Here is a 17280-nt window from a genome sequence, read left to right as displayed (position 1 = left end):
ACCACCTGCACCGGTAGATTTCAAGGACAAAGGGTCCAGGCACTTCCAGAGGCTGACCATCTCCTGTGTGAAGTCAGGACCCACACGGCAACTCCTGCAGCAAATCCTGAGTCTTGACTTCCCGCCCCCAGCAGAGGAGCAGGACATCAGCACCCTGCCTGTGTCTCGTGCTTGGGAGAGTGGGATGCAACAGCCCTTGGAAGCGTGTTCATGTGTGGTGTTAAGTGTGTTCATGTGTGGTGTTAAGCGTGTTCATGTGTGGTGTTAAGCATGTTCATGTGTGGTGTTAATGTGTAGATATTACTCCTATAGCCATTAGACTGCAAGTTTAGCTTGAATTAAGGTATTGGGGGGGCCACTTAGCTCAATTATGCTAGTTTGGAGATGTCTTTGTGAGAGTAGGGTCGGCACGGATCAGCCATGTGGAAGACTAGGATATGGGTCACACTTATCTGTGTTCCTATGGAAACTATTTGAGTATTTGTTTTATATGGGTTTTTATTCAGTTTTCAGACATGCTACTCAAGGGTGCCCCTCAGCTTCTGAGCAAGCATTTGTAGTTTGTACGATGGCAGAATGGGTCAGAAGTTTAGTGTTTTGAACTGTTTTTCAAAATAAAGTACCTCTCTCTCTCTCTCTCTCTCTCTCTCTCTCGTGGGGGTCCAGGCAGAGTGGCTTTGGTGATTGCACTCCCTGGGTCCAGCCCACACAAGGTGCTGATTCAATACCAGTGGAAAGCCTTCACATTAGAAGTTCCTGAGGGACTAGGTTGCTTGCAAGCATTAAATTAAGTAGAAGTGATGCTAAAAAATAAAAAAATAAAAAAACCCACAAAAGAACAACAAAGCTTCCCACGCCCCTGCCCAGCCCATCGTGGGTTTCAGCCAGAGCCCCCCAGCCTCCTCTTCTCTAGACACGTCTTTCCCTTTGACCTGTGCTGTGCACGGAAGAACTCTGAAACCAGTGGGGCCACTCCCAGGACCTGAAGAGCGGGAAGGTCCACATCAAGGCGGCAGCCATGGGATCCCCTGGAGAGGGTTGGCCCGCAAGTAAGCATCCTCCTGTCCCTGACCCCAAGAGCAGGGGCAGTCAGAGGAGTCAGCACGGGTTTGGTGAAGATCTGCATATGAACCACAGGGGCCAGGACATCCAGGTCATCCCAGGACATCCCAGGACATCCCAGATCATACCAGGACATCCCAGGTCATCCCAGAACATCCCAGGACATCCCAGATCGTACCAGGACATCCCAGGTCATCCCAAGACATCTCAGATCATACCAGGACATTCCAGGTCATCCCAGGACATCCCAGGTCAACCCGCGACTCAGCAGTCTTCTTTGCTCTCCTTATAGAAAACAGTAGAAAAGACCTTTGCCAACCAGTTTTAAAGACAAACAGGTATAGATAAAATAGAAACAGCTTCAATAGAGTCTTGGCTGGATGTTTTCTTTTTTCTAATACTTATTTCTAAATGAACACAATCTACTCCAGCACTCTTTAATGTAATAAAAACATAGCTCTGGGTCAGGTATGAAATTAATGATACAAATTCAAAGTATTAATGCTCAGTGGGCTGAAACGACTTCAATGAAGAAATCATCAAACTCCGTAACCAGACCCAAATGGAAAAAGACAGAAGCATACGCACAATTCCAACAGCAATCTGCTATGAAGGAGATTATGAAAACATGTATAAAATATTTATTTTTAATAAGATGAATGTCCTATTTCTTAAAACTAAAATATGATTAGACTTTTATTATCAAAGCAAAAGGATGGTTATACAACACCACCTCTTCATGTGGATGGAAATGCTAATTTTATTATCTTAATTTGTACAGCTACGTTTCTTGTCTTTTTTGTTCTTTCTTAAGTTAAATAGGTAGAAATTAAAAAAAGCTTTCAGATTTCATTTATATACAGTGAAATCCATAGTACCAAATATCCAACTAGAAAATTTAACAGATCCAATAATGATAGTGCCAGAACAATTTCCAATGTCACCAGAGTGTTGAAAGGACACTCCTAAGACAGATGGAGCCGACGGGAATGTGTAAGAACGCCTTTCACCATGTGAGATGCATGAATCTACGTGCCACTTTGCAGGCAACACATTCCTGAGGAAAGGAAGCCGACCACTGCAGTCCCCTGGAGGTGATTCCTCCAGGACCACCACAGCCAGCAACCACACTTGCAAAGTGCAGTTTCCAGGTACAACGTGGGCACAGCTCACGAGGTGGTAGTCAGCCCGCAGGGAAGTTAGAGACCTCTCACATGTTATGATAGGCAGTCATGGCTCTGCTGGGACCCGGCTGTTCTCAGTCTTCTGGCTCATAGAGTGGAAATGGGCTGGCTCAGGGCAGAGGCTTCTGGTCCCAAGGGAGCTCTCGGGGAGCAGTGACCCTGCAGTAGAAATGGGTCACTGGATAATGCTCAGGCAGCGATCTTGGATGCACTAAAGGGCATTCGTTTACAGTTGTCCACCGCAGAACCACCCGCAACAGTGAAACCTCCAAAAGAACCTAAATAGACAGTGTTAGGGGAGGAGTAAATAAAACATGTTCCCCACATTAGATATTAATATTATGAAGCCATTCAAGGCATATCTTTCAGGATATTCAAATACACGGTCCACATCTCACGCCAGTCAGAATGCCAATTATTAAAAACTCAGGAAACAATAGATGCTGGCAAGACTGTGGAGAAATAAAACCTTTTACACTGTTGGTGGGAATATAGTTCGACCATGGTGGAAGACAGTGTGGAGACTCCTCAAGGATCTAGAACCAGAAATACCATTTGACCCAGCAATCCCATTACTGGGTATATACCCAAAGGTTTATAAATCACTCTACTCTAAAGACACATGCACATGCACACGCATGAGTATTACAGCACTATTTACAGAGCAAAAACACAGAACCAACCCAAGTGCTCATCGATGATAGGCTGTATAAAGAAAATGTGGTACATATACCCCATGGAATACTACGCAGCCATGAAAAGGAATGAGATCATGTCCTTTGCAGTGACATGGATGGAGCTGGAAGCCATCATCCTCAGCAAACTAACACAGAAACAGAAAACCAAACACCGCATGTTCTCACTCATAAGTGGGAACTGAACATTGAGAACACATGGACACTGAGAGCGGAACAAGATACACCAGGGTCCATTGCGGGGTGGGGGCTTAGGGGAAGAAACTTAGAGGATGGGTCACGAGGTGCTGCAAACCACCATTGCACACGTATACCTATGTAACAAATCTGCATGTTCTGTGCATGTATCCCATTTTTTAAAAGAAATTAAAAAAAATAAACATGGTTTAAATGGTAAAGATTTCCGTTAAGTAAAAAGGCAAGATAAAAACTATATATTAATATAAGCTCTGCTACAGACATATCTTTATATCTGTACACATAAATATATGGCTACACAAATATATATATGCAATACACACATACATGTAAGTGTAAATACCCAGTAAAAACATAGTTTACTTGTGATTTATTTTTGTATCCTCTCGTTACCTTTTGTCCCAACAAAAATCTGTACGATGAATTTGAATTCATTCTGTCACTGAGCAGCTTGTATCTTAATGCATATTATGAAACTGCCACAGTGAATATGCATGCACGATAGTAAATGAAGGTAGTCATGTTAGCACACTCGGTCTCCATTGGTATTTTCATTTTTAATAAAATTACAAAATTGATAGATAAAAAATGTTGTTTCCTGCTTGTCTACCTTTTATCGGCGCTATGACTTGTGAACCACGGTTGCCACTATCCTGGCCCTGCCCCGCCTTCGGCTCAGTTCACACGCCTCACTCCTCTTCCACTGAGGTCTTAATATTTTATCTTGCTTAAATTTATAAGATATTTTAAAATCATACCTGTTGCAATATTTTCTCAGTGTGTCTTCCACTTAGTTTTATTTTTTAAATGCAAGCCTGTTCATCATTTGTGTGGTCAAAGGTATCAATGTGCATTTGCACACTGCCTCAAAAACTGACATATTGGGAAAATCCTTTTGCATCCAGAGATTTGTGACCCCATTTTTTTTTTGTATGTCATGTGTTTTCATTTTTATTACATATAGTTTTTAAACTATCTTGTTATCATACTTACTAATGCCCTACGTATCTGCCATGTATTAAATGCTAGTCTTCAAATTCAAGTGTGTATATCTTTTTTCCATTTGCGTATTTTAGCATGAAAGCCAAATAATGACTGTAACCTTACAATATGTTTTAAATCTTCTAGATTATATAAATTTTCTTTATAAAGACAAAAATGAAAAAAGCAAAAAAAAAAAAAAAAAAAGAAAACAAAAGAAAATTGAGGGTAAAAAGGGAAGGCAGGGCCGGGCGCAGTGGCTCACGCCTGTAGTCCCAGAACTTTGGGAGGCTGAGGTGGGTGGATCACCTGAGGTCAGGAGTTTGGACCAGCCTGGCCAACATGGTGAAATCCCGTCTCTACTAAAAATACAAAAATTATCTGGGTGGGGTGGAGGGCGCCTGTAATTCCAGCTACTCAGGAGGCTGAGGCAGGAGAATCACTCGAACCCAGGAGGCAGAGGTTGCAGTGAGCCGAGATGGCGCCACTGTACTCCAGCCTGGGCAACAAGAGCAAAACTCAGTCTCAAAGAAAAATAAAATAAAATAAAATAAAATAATGGGGAAGGCAGGGAAGCAGGGAGGGAGGGAGAACTATTTGCAGTAATTTCGTTATTTCAGACACATTTTTAGAGACATTTTGTCACGTAGACCTCTAAAATGGTTCCCATGTTAATTTGTTAAACAAAAACAACTTGCATATTTTCAATTTCATCTTTGACTCAAACTCTTCTATATTTTTCAAATTATAACAATACTTCAGATGGGTCCTACTCATTTCTTAAATATTCTTTGTTATGAATTGAATTATCACTTTCCCATCATAGATGATAAATGTCAATTGCAGTATGACATAAAAACCTCTGATCTGGTGACAGTGTGAGTGTCTCCACCCGACCTTCTGCTATTTCATTCGCTCACTTGCTTTTAGGTGATTCTTTGGTGTAGCCCAACAGCAAAAATCACATGATCAGCAGATAATGGCAATTTTATTTCCTGCTTCCCAGTCACTTTGCCAATTATTTCTGACTCACAGAATTGCACTGTCCATAATGTATTTAGCTTTTATGGTACAGAAGAGGCCACAAGGAATACTTCACATATGTCGTCTGATTTAATCCTCAGAGTCTCCTAAAACAAGCAAACCAAAGTTTTCCCCAGCCACAGGGAAGGTGGAGGCAAAGGTAGAAGTTAAACTCCAATCTAGGGGAGTCCTATAGCTCCTTAACACAGCTGTGCCCGAGCAGAATGTTGGAAAGTGCCTTGAGTCCTTGGATTTTAGTGAGGATACCTCGGGTGTTTTGTTATTAGATGATGTTGATTGGTGGGCTGGGGCAAATATTCCCTACAAGGTTAAGTACATTCTCTTTAATAGATTTTTGAAATTCATGATATATGCTAGTTTAATATATATTATGATACATAATTCTTACATACAAAGATATTAACGGGCTTGCCTTTGTAACATCTATTTAGCTACATGGCTTTTTAACAGTTAAACTATTAATGCCATATACTATATTAATAGATCTATTATTAAGGTAAGCCACCTTACTTACTTTTTTGATAAATCAATTTTGATATTGGTAGATTTGACTTTTAATGGATTGTGAAGTCTGATTTATTAGTATTTTATGCAGAGAAATGCTAGTAAATATCTAACTCTCTGAAAAAATTATATGCATACATACGCTTACATATTTTTAAAAAATAAGTTCTTCTGATATAAAGGGTGTTTGGCACATAATCAACAAATAATGATACAATATACAATAGTCTTTATTGTAAATGTCACACAAGCAATTGATCCTCAGAATGTTTCATTGGATTTGCTGAACTCCTGACTCTGTAGCCAACCTCTGGCTGCAATAGACAATCACTTTCAATATGAATGAGATGAAGGTTGGTTGATATTTTGATTTATGTTAGTGACACAGAAGTTTGACGAGAACAGGGTCGGAATTTGACTCATTTGTCAGTGATGTGAGGACTTCTTTGCTGAACTGCATAATAGTTTCCCAATACAGGGGAGAATTTTTTCCAATACAGGGAGAGTTTTTTCTCAGTTCATTGTGTTCATCACAATAGCATGGCTAAAGACATGAGCCACCTTTACATTTGATTTCATATTTTGCATTTTGTCTTCCATTACTTCTGTACGTTTAGACAGTCAACAAAACCAAACAACGAAGCAAGTCCTGGTGGGCAGCATCTGCCAGGCTCCATGGTGTAAATATTCCCGCGGGGGTGCTGACCTCAGGCTGCCAGCGGGACTTCCGGGAGCGTTGGGCGAGGAGGAGCACGGCGGCCATCCTCAGTGCATTTCCACCGCACAGGCGCGGGAGTACAGGCGTGCAGAGGGTAAAACGGGAAGCTTCTTCAGTAAGCAATGCCTTTAAAAATACAATTTATTAGTTTTAAATTTACATAATGATGTCATAATGACTTTCATAATGGCTATTTTTAACAATAGCCATTAGTAAATTTTAAAATGATGACTGTTTTTAATAATTAATACATGTTTATTTTAATCATTTTTAAATAATGGCTACTTTTAACAACTGATAGGGTCTGGCTCTGTGTCCCCACCCAAATCTCATGTTGAGTTGTAATTCCCAGTGTTAGGGGAGGGACCTGGTGGGAGGTGATTGTATCATGGGGCGGATGTCCCCCTTGCCGTTCTCGTGATAGTGAGTGAACTCTCATAAGATCTGGTGGTTTCCGAGTGTGGGGCTCTTTCCCCTTTGCTCTGTCTCTCTCTCCTGCCACCATGGTAAGACCTGCTTGCTTTCCCTTCACCTTCCACCGTGACTGTAAGCTTCCTGAGGCCTCCCAGCCACGCTTCCTGTACAGCCTGCAGAACTATGAGTCAATTAAACCTCTTTTCTTCATAAATTACCCAGCCTCAGGTATGTCTTTATGGCCATATGAGAATGGACTCATACGACAACCATCTTGCAAAATCCCCAGCCATGTAAAAGTAAAAATCTCAGGGATTTCACAGACACCTGCATGTGAGCCCCAGCTGTGTTTCTCATACTCTGTCTTTGTTGTCAGGTTATTCATGCACAGATTTTTGCTATTTTTAAGATTCGAATTGAGTAGCTTTTCTGTCGTCTTGTTTGAACTTTCTTGTAATTCATACAGTATTGGAATAAAATGTTTCTTGAAATCTTGATGAAATTTGCCTATAAATCCTCTTGCCCTAGAAACAGTTATGGGAAAAATTTTGACTTTTTTTTTAGTTCCATTGATTCTTACTGATAACCTCAAAATTTCATCTTGAGTTGATTATTTATATTTACCAAATAATTATGAATCATACCAATGTATTTAATTTATTTTTATTTTAATTCCTCTCCTTATACTCCTTATACAAATTCCAGTGGTTCTCTGGAGAACTAACTGGAGTGTGGATTTGACTTGAGTTTCTATGGGAGCCTGTCCCCCAGCCTCTGGTCCCCTTTTTCCTGGCCCACACAGCTGGTGGTGGGTGGGGCTGGCTTTGTTTTAAAGGCAAGATGACAGTGGTGTGAGTTCTTCAGAAAGAGGCTTGTCTAGAGAGAACCGGCCTTACCATCCAACTAACCGGTTCAGATTCTCCAAATAAAAGAAGACATCAAGAGAACAGCGTGGTCCCCGAGTCCACACAGGTGCCCTCAGCAGGCTCAGCCCACACAGCCCCTCCTGTGCCTACGCTGGGTGGGCTCTGAGTCAGTGACTGCTCTGAGCGTGGAGAGAGCTGGTTACGGGGAGCTAGTTACAGAGAGAGGAAGAGCTAGTTACACAGAGCTGGTTGCAGAGAACTGGTTACACAGAGCTGTAGACAGTGAGATGTGGTGGACCAGTGGTGGATGGACGGGGTGGCCAAGCAGGCAAGGGGGTCTCACCAAGGAGCCACCTGCAGAGAGATTGAGGAGGAGTTTCCCAAGGAAGGGGGTTCACCTTAGGCTGGGCTTCATGACAGGCTGGGGGCTCCAACAGCAGATATTTATTGCCACAGTTCCAGAGCTGGACGTCCAGGATCAGGGTGTGGGCACAATGGTGGGCTCTCGGGAGGACCCCTGGCTCTGAGGGCTGCCTTCTTGCTGTGTCTTCATGTGATGGAAAGACAGTGGGAGACACAGTCAGCTCTCCCCGTTGGGCACTGCCCCATCTTGAGCACACCATCCTTATTGCCTGATCTCCTCCCTCCCAAAGCCCCACCTCTTGATGCTGCCACCTTGAGGGTGAGCTTTCAAAATATGGATTTGGTGGGGGACACAAACATTCAGGTCATAGCAGGGATGTAAGCAGAATCTTGGTAAAGAAGAGACACAGGGGGTTCCTGTAGGAAGGACAGCAGGTGAGAGCAGGCAGAGGCAGGGTGGGGCTCAGGGACAGGCCCTATGTCTCCAGGCAGGGGACGCACCACTTACCACACCCACCTCCACCTGTTCTATGCTTGTTCATTTATTCTAATAATTTCAGTGTCTTCAATGGGTTCATTCAAAACCCAGCTCCATGCAAAAACATGGGAATTCCCCTTAATTTTTCAATAGATTTAGAGTTCGTTACTACATTGCATAGTTACTGTCCATCATTCCATCATTTCGGACCTTTGGATTCTGCCTTCACACCTCTCACTGCAGCCAGGTAAGGTTTGTAAAGGGCGCTAGTGCTGCGGGCTCCAGGTCCTCCTCTGCTTTTCTGTGCAGCCACCCCAGCCCGCAGGCAGCTCCTCCAGGCCTCTCTGTTTCTGCTCAGGAGACTCCTCCTACCTGACACAGCTTCCTCAATCCATTCTTGTTTGAGAAATACCTGTTCTTCCTGGCCACTGTTCCCAGGGTCGGGGCTGGCCGTCCTCGCCCGGAGTGCCCTGCGGTTGCAGACAGCACTGACCCCTGCCGCACAGCTCACAGCTGCTCACCTGCCTGCACCACCTGTGCGTAGTGCGGAGGATCGGCGGGAGGCAGATCTATATGCAGGGCTGCACACACACCTGTAAGCAGAATACATATGTGATATGTGAAATAATGAAAACAACTTCTAGTTAGTCAAACTAAAAGAAAAAAAATTAGATGACTTAAAAACATTTGCAAATTTGTCGAGCAATGGAAATTAAATTATTCATACTCCTCACACACCCTCTCTAAATCCACGGATGACCATTTTATCGCATTCCTGAGAGAAATGAGTGGACTCTTAATACATTTTTTAATCTGATGTTATTTATATTATACCAATTAAGTTATTACTCAGAGAAAGGGTGAAATTGTAGTTAAATTATGTATGGAAAAGGTGTGGCAATTAAAGCATCAAAGGTGTGGCAATTAAAGCATCACTTTAACCTGTTAGTATCTTGGTTTTTCTATCTGTAAAACAAAACATTTTATCTGAATTTGGCAACCAAACAGCACCTTAGAAAAAGGTGATGCTTATTAAAATCAGAGAGAACCCTGGACTCCTAAGCCTTCTAGATGCAGCTGCAGGGAACAATTTCCCTTCCCAAATGCAGGAATTCTTCCCTGAGAAGGCATCTCTGTTTCAGCTTTTGTGTTTGCAAAAGGGAGACCTGCATGCTTCTGACCCCAGGAATGGGTGGCTTGGGGTCTTCCTCGGTTGGCCCAGTGTTGACCTTTAGCAGGACAGAAGGGGGGCATGGGTCCAATGCTGTAACTGGCTTGTGGCTGCTATCACGGACTCATGGTGGGCAGATCTGTGCCTGTAGGAGAGTGGTCAGGGGAGGGGAGTGGTCAGGGGAGGGAGGTGGTCAGGGGAGGGAAGTGGTCGGGGAGGGGAGTGGTCAGGGGAGGGAGCTGGTCAGGGGAGGGAGGTGGTCAGGGGAGGGAGGTGGTCAGGGGAGGGGAGTAGTTAGGGGAGGGTAGTGGTCAGGGGAGGGGAAGTGGTCAGGGGAGGGAGCTGGTGAGGGGAGGGAGCTGGTCAGGGGAGGGGAGTGGTCAGGGGAGGGAGGTGGTCAGGGGAGGGAGGTGGTCAGGGGAGGGGAGTGGTCAGGGGAGGGAGGTGGTCAGGGGAGGGGAGTAGTTAGGGGAGGGTAGTGGTCAGGGGAGGGGAAGTGGTCAGGGGAGGGAGCTGGTCAGGGGAGGGAGGTGGTCAGGGGAGGGAAGTGGTCAGGGGAGGGAAGTGGTCGGGGAGGGTAGTGGTCAGGGGAGGGAGGTGGTCAGGGGAGGGGAAGTGGTCAGGGGAGGGGAGTAGTTAGGGGAGGGTAGTGGTCAGGGGAGGGGAAGTGGTCAGGGGAGGGAGCTGGTCAGGGGAGGGAGGTGGTCAGGGGAGGGAGGTGGTCAGCGGAGGGAAGTGGTCTGGGAGGGTAGTGGTCAGGGGAGGGAGGTGGTCAGGGGAGGGAGGTGGTCAGGGGAGGGGAGATGGTCAGGGGAGGGTAGTGGTCAGGGGAGGGGAGGGGTCAGGGGAGGGGAGTGGTCAGGGGAGGGAGGTGGTCAGGGGAGGGAGGTGGTCAGGGGAGGGAGGTGGTCAGGGGAGGGGAAGTGGTCAGGGGAGGGGAGATGGTCAGGGGAGGGTAGTGGTCAGGGGAAGCAGGTGGTCAGCGGAGGGAGGTGGTCAGGGGAGGGGAGTGGTCAGCGGAGGGAGGTGGTCAGGGGAGGGGAGTGGTCAGGGGAGGGAGGTGGTCGGGGAGGGAGGTGGTCAGGGGAGGGGGAGTGGTCAGGGGAGTGAGGTGGTCAGGGGAGGGGGGTGGTCAGGGGAGGGAGGTGGTCAGGGGAGGGGTAGTGGTCAGGGGAGGGGAGATGGTAAGGGAGGGGAGTAGTCAGGGGAGGGGGGTGGTCAGGGGAGTGAGGTGGTCAGGGGAGGGAGGTGATCAGGGGAGGGAAGTGGTCAGGGGAGGGGAGTAGTCAGGGGAGGGAGGTGGTCAGGGGAGGGGGGTGGTCAGGGGAGGGTGGTGGTCAGGGGAGGGGAAGTGGTCAGGGGAGGGAGGTGGTCAGGGGAGGGAGGTGGTCAGGGGAGGGAGGTGGTCAGGGGAGGGGAGTAGTCAGGGGAGGGTAGTGGTCAGGGGAGGGAGGTGGTCAGGGGAGGGGAGTGGTCAGGGGAGGGGAAGTGGTCAGGGGAGGGGAGTGGTCAGGGGAGGGGGTGGTCAGGGGAGGGGGTGGTCAGGGGAGGGAGGTGGTCAGGGGAGGGGAGTGGTCAGGGGAGGGGAAGTGGTCAGGGGAGGGAGGTGGTCAGGGGAGGGAGGTGGTCAGGGGAGGGGGGGGGGTGGTCAGGGGAGGGAGGTGGTCAGGGGAGGGAGGTGGTCAGGGGAGGGGGGTGGTCAGGGGGGGGGGGTGGTCAGGGGAGGGAGGTGGTCAGGGGAGGGAGGTGGTCAGGGGAGGGGAGTGGTCAGGGGAGGGGAGTGGTCAGGGGAGGGGAGTGGTCAGGGGAGGGGAAGTGGTCAGGGGAGGGGAGTGGTCAGGGGAGGGGAGTGGTCAGGTGAGGGGTGTGGTCAGGTGAGGGGTGTGGTCAGGGGAGGGGGTGGTCAGGGGAGGGGGGTGGTCAGGGGAGGGGGGTGGTCAGGGGAGGGGGGGGGGGTGGTCAGGGGAGGGGGGTGGTCAGGGGAGGGAGGTGGTCAGGGGAGGGGAAGTGGTCAGGGGAGGGGAGTAGTTAGGGGAGGGTAGTGGTCAGGGGAGGGTAGTGGTCAGGGGAGGGGAAGTGGTCAGGGGAGGGAGGTGGTCAGGGGAGGGGAAGTGGTCAGGGGAGGGGAAGTGGTCAGGGGAGGGTAGTGGTCAGGGGAGGGTAGTGGTCAGGGGAGGGGAAGTGGTCAGGGGAGGGGAAGTGGTCAGGGGAGGGAGGTGGTCAGGGGAGGGAGGTGGTCAGGGGGAGGGAGGTGGTCGGGGGAGGGAGGTGATCAGGGAGGGAGGTGGTCGGGGGAGGGAGGTGATCAGGGAGGGAGGTGGTCGGGGGAGGGGGGTGGTCAGGGGAGGGGAAGTGGTCAGGGGAGGAAGGTGGTCAGGGGAGGGAGGTGGTCAGGGGAGGGGAAATGGTCAGGGGAGGGAGTCCTGGAAGAGGCTAGGGATGAGATCCACATTCACACAGCAAACCTGAAGCTACTATTTGAGTAATTCAAGGTCAGTCGATTTTATTCTAAGAAAATAAAGTTTATTCTGCATGAATTATTCACATAATCATTTTCAATAAACATGTATAGTTATTTAGTACATAAATATATTTATACGTATCAATAACATTCCGTAGTAAGTTTTACTGAGGAAAGTAAAATGGAGAGTTTTCCATCTCGGACTCGTGGAGTCACCCCAGGGACTGTGCGAAGGGCTGGGAGAGCCGCCTTCTGTCAACCAAGGTGTGTGTCATTCGACATTCGACGCCTCCCAACTGGCCTCCTCACTATTAACAAGTGAATCAACTGCCTTTCCACAATGACAGCATCCTTAAGTGGACGGAGGGTATGGTCAGACCCTCCTGGCCTCTTCCCAGTCTCTGACCTGCCTCACTCCGGCCCTGCACCAGAGGGTGGCTGGGGTTGGAGGGGGAGGCTGGAGAGGCTGGCATGTTTGAGGGATTGAAGTCTCCAGGCCGGGGTCTGAACGTGTGTTCTTGGGCCGCAGGTGGGGAAGCATTGCATGCAATGCCATCCAGGGTCCCACAGAACCATCCAGCCTTATGAAGTCTCCCAGCAGTCCGGCAGAAAGGCAGCCCATTTAAGCCAATTTACCCAGAGTTTCCTGAATCATTTACCCAAGCGACCCCCTTTTTCCTTAAAATATCTGTGAATCAATGATGAGATTCCAAGGTTTCACGCCCTTCTCTGCTTGGGTGCATAATAACAATGCTATTCTCTACCTCCATGAGCTGTTCTGGCTGTTCAAATCTGAGTGGAAATCCTGGACCTTTGGGTGTGCTTGATTAGAAAACTCTTGTTCTGATGAAATGAAAATCACCACAATGAAATGAGAGCACCACAATTCACAGGCCGTGAAGTCACAGTCATGGAGAAGGGCTCTTCCCTGACCACTGCTCTCTCCTGTCTTCAATTAGATGCACTCAGGACAGCCGGGAAAGCCAGGACAGCTGTGTGGGGACCCAGACTTGCAAACAAAGATCAGCCAAAAATGAGACAGCAGCTGCCTGCAGGGAGCGGTGGTCGGAGCCACTGAAGGGCGAGGTTAGGGGATGTGAAGGGTTCCAAGTCAAGAAGGCAGCACTGATTTACATATACGCAGCGACTCACAGCTCGTGATGTTGGCTTCATAGCGTACCTTGAAATTCCAGCCCACAGCCCATGGCTCTCCCACGGCCCCTGGGCCTTTCCTCTGGCCCCAGGTCAATAGCATCTTCCTCATCAGCTCTCTTCTTCCACTTTCCTTTTTTTCTCTCTCTCTCTTTTAAAAATAATGTTTTAAACACCTTTTCCTTTGCAGGAAAGCCTGGAGAGCAGCTGCTTCCTCCGTCCTCTGCGTGCCGCGTCGGTGGGAGCCTCCCTGCTCTGATAAGGGCCAGACGCCATCCCCGGCTGGGCTGGGCTGCCAATCTATAATGTTCCTGGCCATGATTAATCTGATAAATAATAAATATATCAATCTAGTCTTTTAGACAAGGACAAATTCCTACCAGCAGGGAGGCATGAGGCCTCTTTTACAGCTGCCTGTAGTGCTGGGATTAATTATTTAATGCTTAATTCTTCGGGAAATGAGAAAGTTTTGATTAATGCTGTCCAGTGTGGTTTCTTGCATGTTTGATATGTGTCAGATAATTTTTCCTCGGCAGTCACTCTGAAGAAGCCAGAGGCTACTGTCACGGGGATCAGACACCGAATTTCTAGAGATTAATTGAAGTGAAAATTTAGAGAAAAGCACCATAAGTGCCCGCCTGAGATAACCTTTCTGGGCTGAGTTTGGCTTCATCCGGGGGGCAGGACTCACTGTGCCCTTATGTAAAACACTGATTTTCATTGCTGTGAAAAACCAGATTTGGTTTCTAGTAGATTTTTTTTTTTTTTTTTTTTTTTTAGCTCTCTACCAGCTTAACAGGATTAAAATACTTGCTTGGCAGATGTTTCATCATTAATTCTATATCTGGCAAAATAGTAATGGGTGGATATCACAAGTCAATGTTTCTTTATGATTCTGAAGCCGCTTCAGTGAATTGGACTCAAAAGTCTTTCTGCAGAGTTCAAGTCTGGTTTCAAAACTCCTTCTTCTCCTCTCCTCCTCCTTCTCCTTCTTCAGAGAGAGAGAGAGAGAGAGAGAGAGAGAGATAGGAGTCCTACTGTGTTGCTCAGGCTGGTCTGGACCTCCTGGGCTCAAATAGCCCTCCCTCCTCAGCCTTCAGGATAGCTGAGATTACAGCGCACACTAGGATGAAACCGGTTCTTTTGAATTTTTCCTTCAGCTTGTATTTTAAGTTCTGGAGTACATGTGCAGGATGTGCAGGTTTGTTACACAGGTAAACGTGTGGCATGGTGGTTTTCTACACAGGCCATTCTATTGCCTAGGTATTAAGCCCAGCATCCATTAGCTATCTTCCTGATCCTCTCCTTCCCCCGAGCCCCCACAGGCCCCAATGTGTGTTGTTCCCCACCTCCACTTGTCCATGTGTTCTTATCATTCAGCTCTCACTTTTAAGTGAGAATATGTGGTGTTTGGTTGTCTGTTCCTGCATTTGTTTGCTGAGGATAACAGCTTCCAGCTCTGTCCATGTCCCTGCAAAGGGCAGGATCTCCTTCCTTTTTTTTTTTTTTTTTTTTTTGTTTTTGTTTTTGTTTTTATTTTTTTGAGACGGAGTCTCGCTCTGTCGCCCAGGCTGGAGTGCAGTGGCCAGATCTCAGCTCACTGCAAGCTCCGCCTCCCAGGTTCATGCCATTCTCCTGCCTCAGCCTCCCAAGTAGCTGGGACTACAGGCGCCCGCCACCTCGCCCGGCTAGTTTTTTGTACTTTTTAGTAGAGACGGGGTTTCACCGTATTAACCAGGATGGTCTCGATCTCCTGACCTCGTGATCCGCCCGTCTCGGCCTCCCAAAGTGCTGGGATTACAGGCTTGAGCCACCGCGCCCGGCCCAATCTCCTTCCTTTTTATGACTGTATAGTAGTTCATCGTGTACATGTGCCACATGTTCATTATCCAGTCTGTCTCTGATGGACAAAGCATGTTTACTATAAACAATGATCTGTGTTTACTATAGCCAATGACTACCTGATCTCCATCTGCTGTACAAATTCTTATTTCCCAGAGCTCTGAATCACAGACAAGGTACACTCATACAATTAACTTCCTTTCATCATACCCTGACTTCCGCTCAAACCCATTCGGACCATTAAATGTACGTCAGCTGCGTGTGTGTCTCCTGTGGGTGGTGTCTCCTGTGGGTGCTGCCAATGGCTAGGACAGAAGGGCTCCAGGGCTCAGAGAGGAGAGGGTTAGTGGCCCTCCCCTCCCTCCCATCACACCCTCCCACAGGTAAACCCCTTCATCCAACCTCAGGAATGCTCCCAGGTGACAAGGCTTCCCATTTCTATCACTTCTTTTAAAAATGCCCATTTCCACAGTCTGAAATGGCCACTTTTCCACTGTGTTTCTATCTTCATGTGGTGATTATGGACTAAGAAACCCCTTGCTCAGAAAGGAGGAAGGATGCACACAGAGAAAGTTAAAGAAGATTGAACAAGATTTATGATGAGGACCGGTTTCCTTCAGGACCAGACGCTCACATGAATGCACACCAGCTTGGGTCAGTTCACAGAGACCATTTTCCCTTACACTTTAAAAGAGAATGCTTTAGCACCAAGGCCTCTAAACCTTCTTCCAAGGCTCTTCAGTCCCACAGTTTTCTCCTAGGTCCTCGCCCTGCTTTACTAGTGACCTATAGCTAAGGGTTTCGAAGGCACATGGCTCTCTCCTGCCCCGCAGCCTCCTGCAGAGAGAGCATGTGGCAAAGAGGAAATAATGGTGCAGAATGAAGCATTGGGGGCACCAACACTGAATTGTCTCCCACTGTTTATAATGTGCACCGTCCTCATTGAAAAGTTGATGAAATGGCTGTGTTGACCAAGTGACCAGGGCATGCTATATGACTATATTTCTTTTCCTTTTTCTTTTTTGAGATGGAATCTTGCTCTGTAGCCCAGGCTGGAGTGCAGTGGCACAATCTCGGCTCACTGCAACCTCTGCCTCCCAAGTTCAAGCGATTCTCCTGCCTCAGCCTCCAGAGTAGCTAGGACTACAGGTGCCTGCCACCACACTGTGAAAATTTTTGTATTTTTAGTGGAGACGGGGTTTCACCATGTTGGCCAGGTTGGTCTTGAACTCCTGACCTCGTGATCCACCTGCTTCAGCCTCCTGAAGTGCTAGAATTACAGGCAGGAGCCACGGTGCCTGGCCCAGGGCAGAGTATATTTCTAATTCAAATTAAATTTGCCAATCAATTAAGTTCCACCATTAGCAAATTCTGAAAAGCAGGCAGCTTATACCACTTAAACAGCCTACATCCAACTCACATCTGGAGTTTCAAGTTAAACTGGAAAAGTGGTCTTGGGTCAGGGAGAGAGGCTTAGGGTGGAAATTGGAGGGAGAATAAGCATTTGAGATGCTGCAGGTGAGAAAACCTTATACTGGGGCTGGTGTAAAGAGAATCCACATCTAAACTATGTGAAAAATCAGAAAAATGGAACATTTTGGTATTTTGCATCTTTCTGCTATCCAGCATACGTTGGAAGACCAATGTGCACAGAATTTCATTCTTAGTGTGCAAAAGCTTTTATAACAGGCCCTGGACTGTTAAATGTATGTCAGCCCCACGTGTGTTCCCCCGTGGGTGCTGCCACGTGGCCAGGAGGGAAGGGCTCCAGGGCTCAGAGGGAAGGGGGCCTGTAGCCCTGTCCTCCCCCCCATCACACCCTCCCACAGGTAAACCCCTTCATCCAACCTCAGGAACACTCCCAGGTGACAAGGATTCCTATTTCTATCACTTTCTCTTTGCTCAAAGTTGGGTTAAATTTGCCCATTTTACAAATGAAGAATTTTGACTCTGGGAGATTTGTTGAATTTCCCACATTCAGGAAGTCAGGATGTGAATCTGGGTCTTAGGCTCCAAATCCCATATGTTTTCCATTTCGTAGAAGAGTGTGGAGAAGCTGGTGCCTGTAGGCCTGCTCCTCTCCATGCTAGGGGTGGACTGCTGAATGCCCTGGGTAAACCTCTGGCTTTAACACAGAGGGAGGCATG

The 17280-nt window shown here is 47.5% G+C and overlaps 1 protein-coding gene across 4 annotated transcripts in view; it reads right to left on the bottom strand.

Moving 5' to 3' along the window:
* Positions 1 to 17280, bottom strand: part of MRPL36 (mitochondrial ribosomal protein L36) — a 1017194-nt gene that overhangs the window by 444829 nt on the left and 555085 nt on the right. The window contains exon 1 of one of the 4 annotated variants that reach the window (XM_050795339.1): positions 16939 to 16942. The exons of the other annotated variants lie outside the window; for them this stretch is intronic. The gene's annotated coding sequence lies outside the window, so the exon portion shown is untranslated. Of the gene's footprint in view, positions 1 to 16938; positions 16943 to 17280 lie in introns of those variants that run through there. 4 annotated transcript variants of the gene reach the window in all.

This window comes from Macaca thibetana, chromosome 6, assembly GCF_024542745.1.
Source record: "Macaca thibetana thibetana isolate TM-01 chromosome 6, ASM2454274v1, whole genome shotgun sequence".
NCBI classification, from domain to species: domain Eukaryota; kingdom Metazoa; phylum Chordata; class Mammalia; order Primates; family Cercopithecidae; genus Macaca; species Macaca thibetana.
This window is presented reverse-complemented; position numbering and strand designations above follow the sequence as displayed.